Source organism: Somniosus microcephalus, chromosome 20 (assembly GCF_052327205.1).
Source record: "Somniosus microcephalus isolate GS21.2 chromosome 20, FLI_Smic_1.0, whole genome shotgun sequence".
Classification (NCBI taxonomy): Eukaryota; Metazoa; Chordata; class Chondrichthyes; order Squaliformes; family Somniosidae; genus Somniosus; species Somniosus microcephalus.
The window spans coordinates 65515055-65532000 of NC_141006.1; the positions used below are offsets into that span (position 1 = coordinate 65515055).

At 41.8% G+C, this 16946-nt stretch overlaps 1 protein-coding gene across 11 annotated transcripts in view; it reads left to right on the forward strand.

Annotated features, from left to right (window-relative positions):
• LOC147103362 (protein 4.1-like) overlaps nt 1–16946 on the forward strand; it is a 192627-nt gene that overhangs the window by 33802 nt on the left and 141879 nt on the right. For 2 of the 11 annotated variants that reach the window (XM_085962878.1, XM_085962872.1), the window contains exon 1: nt 9154–9298. The exons of the other annotated variants lie outside the window; for them this stretch is intronic. The gene's annotated coding sequence lies outside the window, so the exon portion shown is untranslated. Of the gene's footprint in view, nt 1–9153; nt 9299–16946 lie in introns of those variants that run through there. 11 annotated transcript variants of the gene reach the window in all.

The following is a 16946-nucleotide window of genomic DNA, read 5'->3' on the forward strand; positions in this document are numbered from 1 at the left end:
ATTTCACTATCCTTTCAGGGGATAATGATGTAAGGCTCATTGGCTCCCAATTTTCTAGGCTGGCTCTATGCCCCTTTCAAAATATTAGTGTTATGTTAGCTATTTTCTAATCCTCGGGCACTACTCCCATTTCTAATCATTTCCTGAAAATTGTGCCAAAGATATGATCGGTTTTGATGGGGACTTCTTTAATTTTCCTTTGTATGCAAATTTGGCCAATTGCCTTGTGTTCTTTTCACTTCCTCAGCCTATAAATGACCGCCTGATCTGAAATTTCTATTTATTTTTGTACTTCCTCCACACCCTAGAAAATCAAATATCCACAGACTCCTTAATGAACACAGAAAAAAATTAATTTAGTACATTTGCTGTCCCGTGGTCACTTGATGCCATGTCACCTTTGGAATCTTTCAATTGCTTCACCATTTCTTTATTTTAACCTGTTTGCTTGTGAATACATACATTTATATAAATGCTTCAGATTTCTTCTAATATTTCCTGCTTTGTTGATCTAATTTTCTAGGTTCTAAATCTCCTGACCAATTAAAAAAATGTTATATGCTCATCAAGGTGACGGAATGGGATGCTTCCTGTTTTAAGCACCCAGTTTCAGCATCAAGTTGGGGTTGCCAAGTCTTGTTGGACATATTCCTGGAGGGTTGATCAGGTGATGTCTGAATACATGACACTTGCCCACAGTTTGAAAATGTTATTGCAAAGGTTGGGTCCCCTGTAGTGTCTTTGCTCATGGTTTTATGTTGGTAGTTGTCGCACGAGTTTTGAGAACTAGGCGACTGTCCACGAGCAGGTGAAGAAAGTGCACAGGTGCAAACCACAGGCTTGAAGCTCCAAAGTAATGAGATACTGGGAAAGAATTAGAGTGGGAGACATGGAAACGATGCTTGCTTTCAGAACAGGGAGGATGCAAGCAGGAGGAAGAGCATGTAGATGTATGTGTAATTCAGAAGGAAAAAGAACGTTGACATGACCATAACCGTGCTGATGCAATCAGAAGACAGGAAAGGACATAATGGTGAATGGGAGATCAGAAGTGAGATGCTGGAGTGTGTTAACGGCACAGTTAGAGTCAGGAACTGTTGAGGGGGAAATAATTGTTTGGTCTGAAGGGAGATGGCGAGTTCCAGTGGGGGGAGGAGGCGGCTTCAGCAAAGTAGACGACTTGAATGATGTGCGAGCGGTGGTTTGAGTTTTGGACCATTTAGAGTTTGTCGTTGGGCAATGAGGGCATTGGAGATAATGTCTCTCCCTGGATTTTAGTCAGAGAGAGGTTTTGATCATGTTTTAACTGTATGTAGTGTTTCTTCCCACATCCAACCCTAGTTATGGACAAACTGAAAAGAAACATAGCAGTGATGGTGCTAGATAAAATAATTCATAAAATCAGCAGTAATCGCCACCTCAGAATCCATCAGCCTGGAAATAATGCCTTTTGAGTCAACAAGCAAATACTTTCTGAGCTGTATATGGAATTGAAGGAGGTTGTGGAGTTCCCTGTTTCCATGAATTTGTACATTGCCACTGCTTATGAAAGTGACCACTTCCTATGTTACCTGTTCTTCTGAGATTGCAGCCAGGGTGAACCAACAGGTAACAGTTAATGCTTTCGAAGACCAAAGGCCGCAATGGTGGTGCCACACACCCACAATACCTTGCACCGCTGAAACCGCTCTGTTGTGCAAGTAGAGTTGCCGCACGTGCACACTAGGCCGGCCGTGGGACCAGCTGCACCACCGGAAAGGAGCTAGGGAAGGATCAAACTCTGGCGGTCACCAAGCGAGCTTGGAATGTTTTCTCGCAGAAGTTCCCGGAGGCAACCCTTCATCAAGGACTCTCAAGTCAAGTTCAGGTATAACACAGGCAGATGTGGAGGACAGCTCCCTCTAGTCTGTCCCAACCTTAAGAGAGCACCCACTGCTGCACCAGTGTGACACCTGTTCCATTTCTCACCCCAACCAACCTATAGCCTCTGAACGAGATTGCCAATAAGTGCTAAATTAAGAACAATTTTGTGCTGCAATTCCAAGCCCCTTATGAACCACGTTGGGACTGCCCAAACTTACTTTGCATAGGACCTTTACAGGTTGTAGACATATTTTCGTTCCATCAGCTGGGCTGGGTTCTCAAAAGGATTAGTGGGTAATGCACTGCACCATCCAGTCCTCTTTCCCCCCACCCCCCTCACCAGTTTCTCAACCTCCTTTACCTTGTCTTTATAATCCTCTTGGTCACCATGCTACTCGTAGCTTTATACATTAGGAACAATCTCTTTGTTGCCCATATTCCCTGCATTATTTCCATTGATGCCCACATTGGTCTTTTTTTCCTGTTACTATTCGCAGAGCTAGAAAGGAATGAGTATTTCTAAACATGATCCATTTTCTTGCATGCTTTTTCCCTCTGACAGTGCTATCTAGTCCAGGTTCCTGAGCTCGCCCTTCATCCCCTCACGATCTGCCTTTCTAAAGCAGAATGTTCCTATAGTATTCATTCTCTTTTCTATAATAAGCCTGGCCTTCAACTTCAGTATTTTCGTCACTGTTACCAACGTGTTCTCTGACTCTGAGCTCTAATATTTCCTGGTTTTTACTTCATATCAGGTCCAATAGTGTCCCTGCTTGTGTGCATTTCTTGACCAAATGTTTCATGTAATGATCCAATATTGTGCGAGGATTATGTCTTCACACTTATCGTCTCCTCCATTGATTTCCCAATCTATCCCTGGCAAATTGAAATCAACCATAACCACTCCATATGTTCCTGTACACTCTTCCCTTGTATAACTACATAGTTTTTGGTCAAGTCCAAAAGAAGTGTACATGGTCAGCAAGGTGGTCCGTACCCCTGGTGTCTAGCTGTCTTCTTCTGCCACATTCCCAGGCCACGTGAGCCTTCTCCGCTTTGCCACATTTTCCATGCTTTGCTCCCCCTCTGCTATTCTACTGTAATGATTTACACATCCTACGGATGCATCTTTTGTATCTCTCATTTCTCTCATTGTCACCTTCTTTTGCCTTGCACCTTCATTGCTTCTGTCATTTAACTGCCCTCCACCCATCACAGACCTCCTTTTTTTCTTGCCCCCTTTTCCCTGTCTCGGTACCTGCTTATCATCTGCTCATTGGGAACATCTTTCAGTACTGATGAAAGGCCATTGACTGAAAAATTAACCCTATGCTACCTGACCTGCTGAATGTTTCTAGCATTTATTTTTGTTTTTATTCCACAATACTGTAGTCACAGGTTTTGAACCTATGCTGCTGCCAAGTCTGAAATTTTCTTTACCTTGGCGGGTCTGGTGTCTGTGGCAGGTCATAACCCCGCTGCTGGCTCCATCCCGCTATAGAAAATGAACTTCCCTTAATGGGGCCTATTTAGCCAGCCCAATGAGATCCTTAAAGGGACCCTGGCCACATTAAATGTTAAGTTTAATCTAACATAGTAGATGTTAAATCTTTACTCTACAATAATATAATAAAAGATGTATATGAGTGACAAAGAAATATTTAAATATTATCATTAATATGACACCATCTGCAAATATGATCAAGAACATAATTTTAAAAACTACATTAATTGGGAAGTTATTGGTGCTTTAGTCACAATTCTATAGACTTTTGTATCAATAACTGGTACAAATAAAAGATGTGTGTGTATAGGTAATACATAAAATTAAGCAGATTTTAAATGTAATTGTAAAGGGGTAGATTTATAATCTTATGCAAATTCAGCAGAAGAGCTGTGGAATCCCTGACAGTGTACGTGGTGCTTACAATGTGTTTCTGGGATTTCTGCAGCTCTTCCATTGAACTGGACTGGACAGACTAGATGCAGGAAGGATGTTCCTGATGGTCGGGGAGTCCAGAACCAGGGGTCACAGTCTAAGGATAAGGGGTAGGCCATTTAGGACAGAAATGAGGAGGAATTTCTTCACCCAGAGAGTGGTGAACCTGTGGGATTCTCTACCACAGAAGGCAGTAAAGGCCAATACATTAAATATATTCAAGAAGGAGTTGGATATATTTCTTAAGGCTAAGGGGATCAAGGGGTATGGGGAGAAAGCAGGGACCGGGTACTGAATTTGGATGATCAGCCATGATTGCGTTGAATGGCGGAGCAGGCTCGAGGGGCCGAATGGCCTACTTCTGCTCCTATCTTCTATGTTTTTATGTAAGTTAACAATGGACAAGTGAGAGAACCTCCACAGAAATTCACCCTAATGTCTCAGACTGAAAAATTAAATTAGTAATTGAACCAGTGGAATGAGTGATGAGAATGAAATTGTTACGGTTGATGGCTTGATTTAATGTGTAACTGGACAATCACAGTATACTGAGGAAAAACCTGACCAGAAACACACACATTTATTTAAATGGTATATGTCATTTTTTATAGTGCAGATCAATTCACTGCAATTACTGTTGAGTTGGAAGGCAACAGCTGAGAATAGCCAGTGAAAAATGTATTTCCCTCACCATCCAGGGTAGCACTTGCATCCCTTCAGGAATTTCTGAATTAACATTTACCAGTAGCTTTTCAGGTAGAACAGAATCTCCATCAATCTGTTAGCTGATATAATCAACATGTTTTTATTTTGCTTTGTTTTCCATCTGTCAAGTAATTAGCTGGAGCAATGGCCACGGAACTCAGGTTAACAGATGTGGTTCCCGAGCTGCATGAATCCCGTGGCCATGCAGGGAAATTAAAAAAGTAAGTGAGAAAAGGCCTGTTAACTACCTGATAATGATCTCAATTGGGTCCCCTGCCAGTCTGATCAACACCACGATGACCAACGTGCCTGTGGGAAAGGTGGGTGGGAGTGAGATGACAGCGGGTTCCTGACCCACTGTCAAAAATAACAACTTTCCCACCCCGACCTGCTACCACCCCAGAAAATTCAGCCCTATAGAAACATAGAAGCTAGGAGCAGGAGTAGGCCCTTCGAGCCTGCTCCGCCATTCAATGAGATCATGGCTGATCATCCAAATTCAGTACCCTGTCCCTGCCTTCTCCCCATATCCCTTGATCCCTTTAGCCTTAAGAAATATATCCAACTCCTCCTTGAATATATTTAATGAACTGGCCTCCACCGCCCTCTGTGGCAGAGAATTCCACAGGCTCACCACTCTCTGGGTGAAGAAATTCCTCCTCATTTCAGTCCTAAATGGCTTACCCCTTATCCTTAGACTATGACCCCTGGTTCTGGACTCCCCAGCCATCGGAAACATCCTTCCTGCATCTAGTCTATCCAGGCCTGATAGAATTTTATAGGTTTCGATGAGATCCCCTCCCTATGGGTCTATGTGCCACAGGAAACAAACTTCAGTTGTCAGTGTGCTTACTGAATCACTTGCACATGTAACTCCACAATCCTGAGCTTATTCTTCTTTCACAAATGTATTCAGTGGTTTGTTAAATCATTTGGCCATTAATATAAAGAAAGAAGGAACTTGCATTTTTATAGCAGCTTTCATGACTTCACATCCCAAAGTGCTTTACAGCCAATTAAGTACTTTTAAAGTATAGTCACTGTTGTAATTTAGGGAACTGCAGTAGTCAATATGCACACAGCAAGGTCCCACAAACAGCAATGAGATAATGACCAGATAAACTGCGTGAGTGATATTGGTTGAGGGATAACTATTGGCCAGGATACCAGGAGAATTCCCCTGCTCTTCGAATAGTGCCATGAGATCTTTTAGGTCCACTTGAGAGGATAGATGGGGCCTCGGTTTAACGTCTCATCTGAAAGATGGCACCTCCGACAAGAGCGCAGTGCTCCTTCAGTACTGCATTGAAGTACTACACCTAGATTTTGTGTTCAAGTCTCTGGAGTGAGACTTGAACACACAGCCTCTGACTCAGAGGTGAGAATGCTACCAACTGAGGCAAGGCTGACACTATAGTGTTTTTTTATTCGTTCGTGGGAGTTGGGCGTTGCTGCCAAGGCCAGCATTAATTGCCCATCCCTAATTGCCCTTGAGAAGCTGGTGGTGGGCCTCCTTCTTGAACTGCTGCAGTCCATGTGGTGAAGGTACTCCCACAGTGCTGTTGTGGAGGGAGTTCCAGGATTTTGACCTGCGACGATGAAGGAACAGCGATATATTTCCAAGTCAGGATGGTGTGTGACTTGGAGGGGAACTTGCAGGAAGTGGTGTTCCCATGCGCCTGCTGCCCTTGTCCTTCTAGGTGGTAGAGGTCGAGGGTCGGGAGTGGTTGTGATTTTAGGATTTATGACTGACTGACGAGTTAGTTAACACTTGAGGAACACGGTCACTTATTCTCTGTAATTGCGCCACTTCATTTTATAAAATGTTCCATACTGGAAACAATGGGTTATCCTCTCCATGACTAATTATAAAGCATCGTTGTACTAGCATGGTACCATATTTCTATCAGTAGTTGGTGGGATATTAATTTTAAATATTTGAAATTAAAATTAGCTTTTGTTCTTGCAGAATATTAGAATACGGTTAGAGGGGACGAAGTCTGAAATAGTTTTTTTTAAAAGAAGGCATATTGGAAGATCAAGTATATGCTCTTTGTTTTGGGGGAGTAAACTAATCCTTCAGCTTGTTATTTGAACTATTCTTGTGACCGGATAACCAAGGAAGGAAATTAAGCATTCATTGGAATTTTGCTTGTACACGGCAGAACCCTGTTCCTAACCCCTCCCCTTCAACGTGTTTCATTTGGAATCTGTGGAAGAGGGCCAATTGGGTGGTGGAAAGAAACTACTGTAGCATTTTGAGTTTTAAAGTTTATGTCTGACTGTAATGTGTGTATTAGTTGAATAACTTGAGGTGATTCTGGTTCAGGGTAAAGTATTTGTTGGGCAGTTTAGATTCTTGTGGATCAACATGAATGTCATTTAATTTGCTTGCTGTGTAAATCAAATATATTGTACAAATAACCTATGATTTTGTATAGACAGCAATGATTAAAATAATGTTTTTAGACTGGCAAATTATGTGTTTGAGTCTCAAGTTGGCACGGCTATAGTAGTATGAAGTTGTTTTTAGGTTTATTAATGTACTGTCATCTTATTTTTCTCATTATTGATAATGATCAGTACCTGTTCTAAACTTTTTAAAAATCAGAAATGTTTCACCACTAGCCTAATTCATGAACAGCAAATTTTATTTGCAGTGCAGAACAAACTATTTAGATTACATCTTGTAAAACCACCCCACTCTGGGAGCCCCCTGAAAAACTGAATATTTGAATATCTACTCTGTTACAGTTTCACTTGAATGCAAGGTTCAAATGTTCAGCATCAAGATTTTAACGTATAGTTTTTATAAACTGGTAATTTCAATGTGACAAAATTTAAACTTCAAAGTCAGTGCAAGTAAAAAATAAAATGATTAAACTATAGTATAGCTGAACAATTCATTGTTGATCTTGTAGTAAAATTGTGAAAGCTGTGGCATCTTTCATCCTTACAGGAATATTGGTTTCATATATTTGAATCCTGCCAGGTGGATTTTTAAATGTCAATAGCTAATAGGACTAATACTGTAGCAGTCTGTGCAAATTTAGATTAGTATACAAAATGTAAGATTATTTTCTCTGCCTCATATTTGTCTTTCTATTTTTCTTCCCTCCTCTCCTGAAGACTCATGCTGGAGTACATCTTCAAGGGTGTAGGTAGCCCTCTGGTAGCTCGTGCAAACCTTTATTGTGACTGTTTGTAAACTATTTGATTGTCAGGGGCATCACACCAGAGCCAGCACCTATTCTCACCTGACATGTACACATGTTCTGTCCAGTAGAGGTCACTGGCCTGCAATTAGCACTGGCAACTCTGGCTGATTTTTTTTTTTAACCCCTGCCCCCGTGCTCAAGGCTTCTAAGAACAGTTGTAACATCCCTATTGCTACTCTGTCTGACATCAGCTGACTGCACAAACCAGGGAGCAGAAGAAGATTTAAACAGTGGTGTTACTGCAGTATCAAATATATAATAACCAAAATGTGATGACACTTTCTCCAGTCTTTATAACAAACCTGTTATTACGAATACAGTCTTCACATCAGTTGTAAAGATTGGGATTCATTTTATCGCCATCTTTGTACTTCTCTGATCCTCATTGCTATGGTAACTGCTTGGTCTTCTAAAAGCAGATGCTATGTTTGCCTTTTTCTCTCAAGCCCTTGCTGCAGTACAGCACAGCTGTTCAATTTTTGCTTTATTGTCCTGCTGCCTCTTGCCCCTCCCCATCTGTAGGCTTCACTGGTCAACTGCATATAACTCAAATTAATGATTAAAAAAATGTTTTCTTTGGCTGAGAAAAATTGTAAAGCCCTGGATATACTTGTATTTTAATCAGTCACAAATTTTCATTGTTCTGCATTGGAGTTGATGTGAAACCAAGGTTGTATGCAATATCCAATTCCAATATCTTGTTAAGTATAGACATATTCTAATGTAAATAATGAACTAACCTGATCTATATAAGTCCTTTGCGTTTATATTGAGGGTCACTGCTGCACTGTGTGCTAAACCTCAAGATTAAAGCACACTGTCTTGTTTATTGCTCCCTAAGTATATTTGATTTTAAAATGTGTTTGTGGAGAGTGCGTGAAGATATTGATGTGGTCACCCCTGTAGTTGATTTAGCTTACTGACGCTTATTGGCCAAGCTCAAGCATGAAGAATCGGCATTTTTGTGAGGTACTGGAGGCTTGCAGTTGGTCATATATTCCAGCGGTTATTGCCTTCAGGACAGGAGGGGTAAGGGCAGAAAATAGGAGAAAAATAGTAAACAGTATTGCAGTAGCCTTTAAATATCTTTAATAAAAATGTGAAATGTTAATGTAAGACCGTATACTCTTCAGGATGGGTTTTAAAGCTGAACAAAAGGAGTGATTCCGAACATTAAGATAACTGTGAGACAATCCTGGTAAGCATAGTGGAACCCGAGCAGTGACACCTGGTGTGGGAGGTGCTGGAATATTTTTGTGCTACGTTTTCGAGCTGTTGACAAGCTCTGATCCAGGCTGCTCGGGTTTGTGCTGCTTGCTGTTGCTTTAGCATGTCCCACAGTGTTCTATCTTTCACTCAGTGATTGGATGCAAGGTGAGGCAGGTTAATGTGATTGGTGCGTTTGAGTCGATAGCTCCTTGTTTTACATACTCTGACCCACCCACAACAGAAACTGATACTTGCCATGAGTTTGGAGCTTACGTACAACATGTACATTGTATGAGTGAAACGTAATTTTAGGATCCTTGGATGCTTTTCTTCTTTTTGAAATTGTTGCTTTCTGCAAATCAAGGTGAGCTACTCTGAGTTTTGCTTTGCATTTTGAGCATTTTGTCCCTCTTAATTCTGGTACTTTGTTGTGATGTTTTTTAAACAGGCGCCATTTTGCACTGAGGTATTAATTGTGTAGCATTAGCCTTCAATGAAGCATCATTTGAACAGGTTCTCCTGAGTACAAGCTATTTACTAGATAGAATATTTTAGTTTTTGTTTGAAACATTGTATTTGTGTGTTGGAGTGTTTTGTATTACAGAAATATTCATATCTTAATCCTTCCATGTTCTGGTGATTCACCTTTATTGCTCTAAACTTCTACCTGCTTTCTGTAAATTCAGTATTTTAAACATTCATACTCAAGACTTGTCACTGTTAAATACAATAAGACACCATACTGTAGTTCTTGCTGTTCCGTTGCATCTGTTACCTTTTGCACTGGCTGTGAAGCAGCTTACTTGTTTTTAACAATTGATGTATCCTTGCACAAACAATGAACTTTAGCTGTTGATACAGGGCAGGGCAAGGCACTCTTCCTATGTATGTGAACTTAAAAAAAAAAATGTTTGTCTATTGTTTGAGACCGTGACGTGTCGGGACTAGTTGTAGATAGGCTGGTCAGTGTGATCAGCACGGGGGTCTCCTTTGTCTCGTTCCTTTTGTGTTTGCAGCCTCTTGCTGCCTGGAGAGGAGGATGGGGGGTGGGGTGGCTTAATTCTTAGGTGTCTTGTTGCCTTTGAACTGCCGAATTAACTGCATCTTTCTTGTGGGATTTGTACTATTTCAGTCCCTGCTTTCAATAGTCTGTACTTTGTACTGTTAAAATTTAAAGCTCATATGAAGTCAATTATCTTAAGCTTGATTTCAAAGAACAGTTGCATTGTGGTGAAGCTCACTAATGGAGTACACAGTCCCATTTTTAAAAATAGTTTAGTAAACCTTGTACTGTATCTAAGAATAGCATAATGTATTCAATCAATTTCACAGCCATACTGAAGAAGTTTTTCTGACTTCCATTTATTGCAACATACAAATTGTACTCCCCGCTGCACCAGAAACTTTTTCTTAACCCATCTCCAGTATTTTAATGTATGTTTGTTTTACTGTTTAAAATACTCCTAAATGCTGCTTAAAAATCTCTGGTCGAGTTTCCGCTAGTAATATCCGTGCAGTCTGGGTGGAATCAGCTGAACCAATGCAAAAATCAGGGAATTTTAAACGTAAGTGAGTTCATAGAATCCTAGAATGGTTACAGCATGGAAGAGGGCCATTCGGCCTGTCGAGCCCGTGCCAGCTCTCTGCAAGAGCACCTCAGCTAGTCCCACTCCCCCGCCCTTTCCCCGTAGCCTGCAAATGTTTTTTCTTTCAGGTACTTATCCAACTCTCTTTTGAAAGCCACGATTGAGTCTGCCCCCACCACCTTTTCAGGCAGTGCTTTCCAGATCCTAACCGCTCGCTGAGTAAAAAAATGTTTTTCTTATGTTGCCAATCACCTTAAATCTGTGACCTCGACCCTTCTGCCAATGGGAACAATTTCTCTCTACTCTGTCCAGACCCCTCATGATTTTGAGCACCTCTATCAAATCTCCTCTCAATCTTCTTTGCTCTAAGGGGAACAACCCCAGCTTCTCCAGTCTATCCATGTAACTTAAGTCCCTCATCCCTAGAATCATTCTCGTAAATCTTTTCTGCACCCCCCTCTAAGGCCTTCATATCTTTCCTAAAGGGCGGTGCCCAGAATTGGACACAATACTCCAGTTGAGTCTGAACCAGTGTTTTATAAAGGTTCATCATAATTTCCATGCTGTTGTACTCTATACCTCTATTCATGAAGCCCAGGATCTCTTAAGCTTTTTTAACTGCTTTCTGAACCTGCTCTGCCACCTTCAACAATTTGTGCACATATACCCCCAGGTCTCTCTGTTCATGCACTGCCTTTGGGATTGTACCCTTTAGTTTATATTTCCTTTCCTCATTCTTTCTACCAAAATGTATCACTTCACACTTTCTGCATTAAATTTCATCTGCAATTGTGCCCTGTACACCCACATCCAAGTCATTAATACATCATGAAAAGCAGTGGTCCTAGTACCGACCCCTGGGGAACACCACTGTGTACCTTCCTCCAGTCCGAAAAACAACCGTTCACCACTACTCTCTGTTTCCTGTCACCTAGCCAATTCCGTATCCATGCTGCCACTGTCCCTTTTATTCCATGGCCTTCAACTTTGCTGGCAAGCCTATTGTGTGGCACTTTGTCGAACGCCTTTTGGAAATCCATGTACACCGTGTCAACTGCATTGCCTTCATCAAGCCCCTCTGTTACCTCATTAAAAAACTTGGATCGAGTTTTTTGGACACGATTTGCCTTTAACAAATCCGTGCTGGTTTTCCTTCATTAATCCACACTTGTCCAAGTGACTGTTAATTTTGTCCCTGATTATCGTTTCTAAAAGCTTCCCCACTACCGAGTTGAAACTGATTGGCCTGTAGTTGCTGGGTTTATCTTTACACCCTTTTTTGAACAAGGGTGTAACATTTGCAATTCTCCAGTTACACCCAAAACCACTTGTGTTCGTGTTTTCCACAATCTTTTACGCTGGTTCAAGATTCAATTCGCCCAATCAGGCCCCGCCCACAAAACTGGCCACACTCCAGGGTCAAAATTGTGAGATTCCACCAATTGTACTGGTTCGGGAAGGCTCTTCAAATTGCACGCATTTTCTTAGATGCACAGGCATGTTTTAAGTTTTTCATATCAAAAAATATTTAATTTACTCAAACTGACTAGTGTATACTAATTAAACTATTAAATGATTCAGTATCATTTTTACTTCATTTTCAGTTATTTTAAAAGCGGGTTAATCTCCGGTGGAGGACCAGACAGCCTTATTTAAAAATGCTTATTTTTGCTGATTAAACCAATTTCCAGCTGTATTAATAAAACTGCACCAGGTTGCCACACTTGAGTACATCAAGGAATACTTTGTAAGGGGGGGGAAAAAAAGAAATGCTGCCCGACTGCACTGGTTCATAGAAGATTTGACGTTTGGATTATGCTATTGCATTTTAGTGGGAACTTAAACTGTAACCCAACCAATGCAATTTTGAAAAAAAGAAAGACGTGCATTTATATAGCGCCTTTCATGACCACTGGACATCCTAAAGCGCTTTACAGCAAATGAAGTACTTTTGGAAGTATTGTCACTGTTGTAATGTAGGAAATGCAGCAGCCAATTTGCCCACAGTAAGCTCCCACAAACAACAATGTGATAATGACCAGATAATCTGTTTTTTAGTGATGTTGATTGAGGGATAAATATTGGCTAGGACACCGTGGATAACTCTCCTGCTCTTCGTTGAAATAGTGCCATAGGATCTTTTATGTCCACCTGAGAGAGCAGACGGGGCCTCGGTTTAACATCTCGCCCAAAGAACAGCACCTCCGACAGCGCAGCACTCCCTCAGTACTGCAGTGTCGGCCTCAATTTTTGTGCTCAAGTCCCTGGAGTTGAACTTGAACCCACAATCTTCTTACTCTGAGGCGAGGGTGCTACCAACTGAGCCACGCTGACACACAATTTCTTGACTGCGCCCAAAAGTGGAAACTCTGCCCCCTCTAATATTTTAGCATTTGGCAACTTTACATCTCATCAGCCTGTAATGCACCATATTTTAATGTGTCTGTTGTAAAGTGAGCAATACTGTAGCCAAATTATATCACCCTTGGAAAATGTGTGAAAACATGGGATTCACTCAAGATTTGGTTTTCCTCTTCCTACACCATTTGTACCCCGGTGCTTAATGTACTGTTGTCACTGGGCTTATTTAAAGTCTCACTTAAGCCAGCAGGTATGGCAAATTGTGATGATTGTGAAAGACTGGAGGAGGACATCGATAGGCTCGCAAGGTGGGTGGATTGGTGGCAGGAGTTCAATGTAGTAAAATGTGAAGTACTAGGGAAAGGAAACATTTAAAATGGAGTAAAGGAGCAGAGTGGCATTGGTAATTGGCAGATACACAGATAATTGAAGGTGACAGCACAAGTAGATGAGGCTTTTTAATAAAAATGGAATGCTTGATTTTGTATCTAGAGGCATAAAATACAAAAGCAAGGAGGTAATGTTGAATTTATACAAGACCAATACCCAGTTGAAATATTGTTCACCGTTTTGAGCATCCCATTATAGGAAGGGTATAAAAGCAATGGAAACGACGCAGTGTAGATTCACAAAGGTTATCAGGGATAAGAGGTTACAGTTGTGAAGAGGGAAGTTGAGCTTCTTTTCATAAGAGCTGAGGGGTGACCCTCAGCTGAGAGTTTGAGGTCTTCAAGATTATGAAGGGTTATGATAAAGTATGTATTGCAAGATTATTTCTCCTGCTTGGGTGAGATGGTATTGAGGGCACAAATTTAAGATAATCACAAAAAAAATTAAGGGAGAGGCTAGGGGAAAAAAAACTTTAGACTTGCTGGTTATAATGTTGAATTCTGTCACAAATCCTCGTTGAAGCAGAATTCTTGGGTTCTTTTAAAAGGGAATTCAATTACTTGCAAAAGAGAAATATTAAAATACATGGGAAGCAAGCAAGAGAGTGGGATTAAACTATGTGGCTCATCGAGAAAAACACTGCAGATTTGATGGGCCAAATGGACTGTTTCTGTTGTAATATTCTGTTACAATATATTTACCATATTTGATTGTTACATACTATTTAACTTGGTTTAATTTTTCATGTGTCTATTCAGATGAACGTTGAAAGTGTAGTGTCCGTGTGTAGATAAAGACACTGAAGACAGGAGTTGGTTCATAGGTATTTACTAAGCAGGTCTGGGGGGGGGTTTCTAAAGGATATACACAATACACAGGCTTATATAGCCCAAGTGGCAATTACCGGCATTACGTACACCTGGGGCTCTTAAAGGCACATACACCACAATTCCTCCCCTTCTAGCTAACTAGTACATCATATTTTAAGTAATTATTAATTACATGTTATATGCAAAATAATATACATTGCTGTATTAATTAATTATAAGTTAGTCTCTCAGGAGGCTTCCTGACTCGGTCCGGATAACGCCTCGGGGTGTAGTAGTTTCTGGTGGTGTAGTAGGTTCTTCTGGCAAGGCTGATTCGGCTTGAAGGCCAGTGTCGGGTTCATTGGGCTCCAGTATCACCGGATCGGAGGTAGATATGGGTATCTCTACTTCATCGTTAGATGTATAGAGTGGTGGTGTAGGTTGTCCCTTTTCGGATGACTTGATGATTTGGTCAGCATGGCGCCTTATTATGCTGTCTCCGATGTCCACGGTATACATCAGAGGTCCTAATCGTGTGCAGATAGTTCCAGCTGCCATTTCTTGGTACGGTAGTCCCGGGCCAAAACCAGTTGGCCTATCTGGAAGGCCCTAGTTGGCCTTTCATTCATGCCCTGAAACTGCCGGTTCTCCACGTCCCTTCGGATGTTGGGCTTGACCAAATCCAGCCGGCATCTTAGGTTTCTATTGTAGAACATCATGGCGGGAGTTTGGTTAGTAACCATATGCGTTGCATTCCTATATGCAAATAAGAAGTTATCCACCTTGTGCTGAAGTTTTATGTCTTCATTACCCATGGCCTTGATGGCCTTCTTGAAGGTCTGGACAAACCTTTCAGCCAATCCATTGGTGGCGGGATGGTATGGGGCGGACGTGTAGTGCTTTACCCCATTGTTCTTTAAGAACTTTCTGAATTCTTCGGACACAAATTGCGGTCCATTATCAGAACATATCTGCTCCGGCAGCCCATTCCTGGCAAATATGGTCCTTAATACTGTGATGGTTTTTTCCGTGGTGGTGGAGGACATCTTTATTACCTCCGGCCACTTGGAGTGTGCATCAACTGCGATTAAGAACATTGAGTCCATAAATGGACCAGCAAAGTCGATGTGCACCCTTTGCCAGGGAGATGAGGGCCACTCCCATGGATGTAGAGGGGCCTGTGGCGGAGCATTTTGGACCTTCTGGCATCCTAGACAGCTCTTGGTCATGTCTTCGATGTCTCCATCGATACCTGGCCACCATACAAATGCCCTAGCTAGGTTCTTCATTTTCACTCCACCCAGATGTCCCTCGTGAAGCTCCTTTAGCACTTTATCCTGGAGTTTGGGTGGAATCACCACTCTGGATCCACACATCAAGGTCCCTCGGCACACTGACAGCTGTTCTCTTCTTTGCGAGAATGCTGGCAACAGTGGTTCGCCATGTGCTGGCCATCCCTTCACTGTTAAATCGTAGACCCGTGAGAGAGTAGGGTCATTTCTTGTCTCCCTTTCAATGGCAGAATTTGTCACCGGTAGACATTCCACTATGGTAGAGTGGAATATCTCTACTGGGTCTACTGTAGGTGCCTCTTCTATCGTTGGCAACGGTAGGCGTGATAAACCGTCAGCATTCCCATGCTGTTTTGACCCTTTGTATTCAATGTTGTATTGGTGTGCCCCTAGAAAAAGGGACCACCTCTAGTCTTTGTGTCGTCATAATGGGGACACCTTTTTTAGGGTTGAATATGGAGATGAGGGGTTGATGGTCAGTCAGCAAGGTAAATTTTTGTCCGTGTAGGTAATGGTTGAATTTCTTCACTCCCCATACCAGGCTGAGTGCTTCCCTGTCTATCTGGGCATAGTTACGCTCAGCTGAGTTCAACGAGCGTGACGCAAAAGCTATCGGCCGTTCCGAGCCATCAGGGAATCTATGGGACAATACCGCTCCTATGCCGTAAGGGGATGCATCGCACGCCAGTCTGATTGGTAGTGATGGGTTGTAATGAGCCAAAATTTTCTCGGATGTGATTAAGTCTTTACATTTATGGAAGGCATGTTTACAGTCTTCGTTCCATTTCCAAATCACTCCTGTCTGTAGAAGATCATTAAGAGGGTGTAGAATAGTTGATAAGTTCGGTAAAGATTTATGATAGTAATTTATTAATCCCAGGAATGACCTTAATTGTGAAACATTTTCAGGTGCTGGGGCTTTTATAACTGCTTCAATTTTTTCAGGTGACTTATGCAACCCTTCCTAATTAATTATGTGGCCACAATATGATATCTGATTTTGGGGCGATTTGCTCGTAGGCCCCGTTCTTTCAGCCTAGTGAGCACCTGCTCCAAATTGGCAAGGTGCTCGTTGTCGTTTTCTCCTGTTATAAGGATGTCGTCTAGGTAGCATTGAGTCCCCGGAATCCCTTGCAGGACTTGCTCCATAGCTCTTTGCCAGATAGCTGGGGCTGATGCTATTCCAAAAACCAGTCGATTGTACTGGTACAGGCCTTTGTGTGTGTTTATTGTGAAATACTTTTTAGAGGTCTCCTCAACCTCCATCTGTAGATATGCCTGTGCCAAGTCAATTTTTGTGAAACGTTTCCCTCCGGATAGTGAGGCGAAAATATCTTCTATCCTCGGAAGAGGATACTGTACCGTGTGAAGGACCGGGTTTACAGTCACCTTGAAGTCTCCACAGATGCGAATTTTTTTCTGTTCCTCAGTTATTTTTCAATGTTTTTTTCATGACTGGTACGATGGGTGTTGCCCATTCGCTCCAATCTATTTTGGATAATACGCCTGCCTTTTCCAAATTCTTCAGCTCTGCCTCGACTGCCGGACGTATTGTGTATGGCACCGGTCTTGCC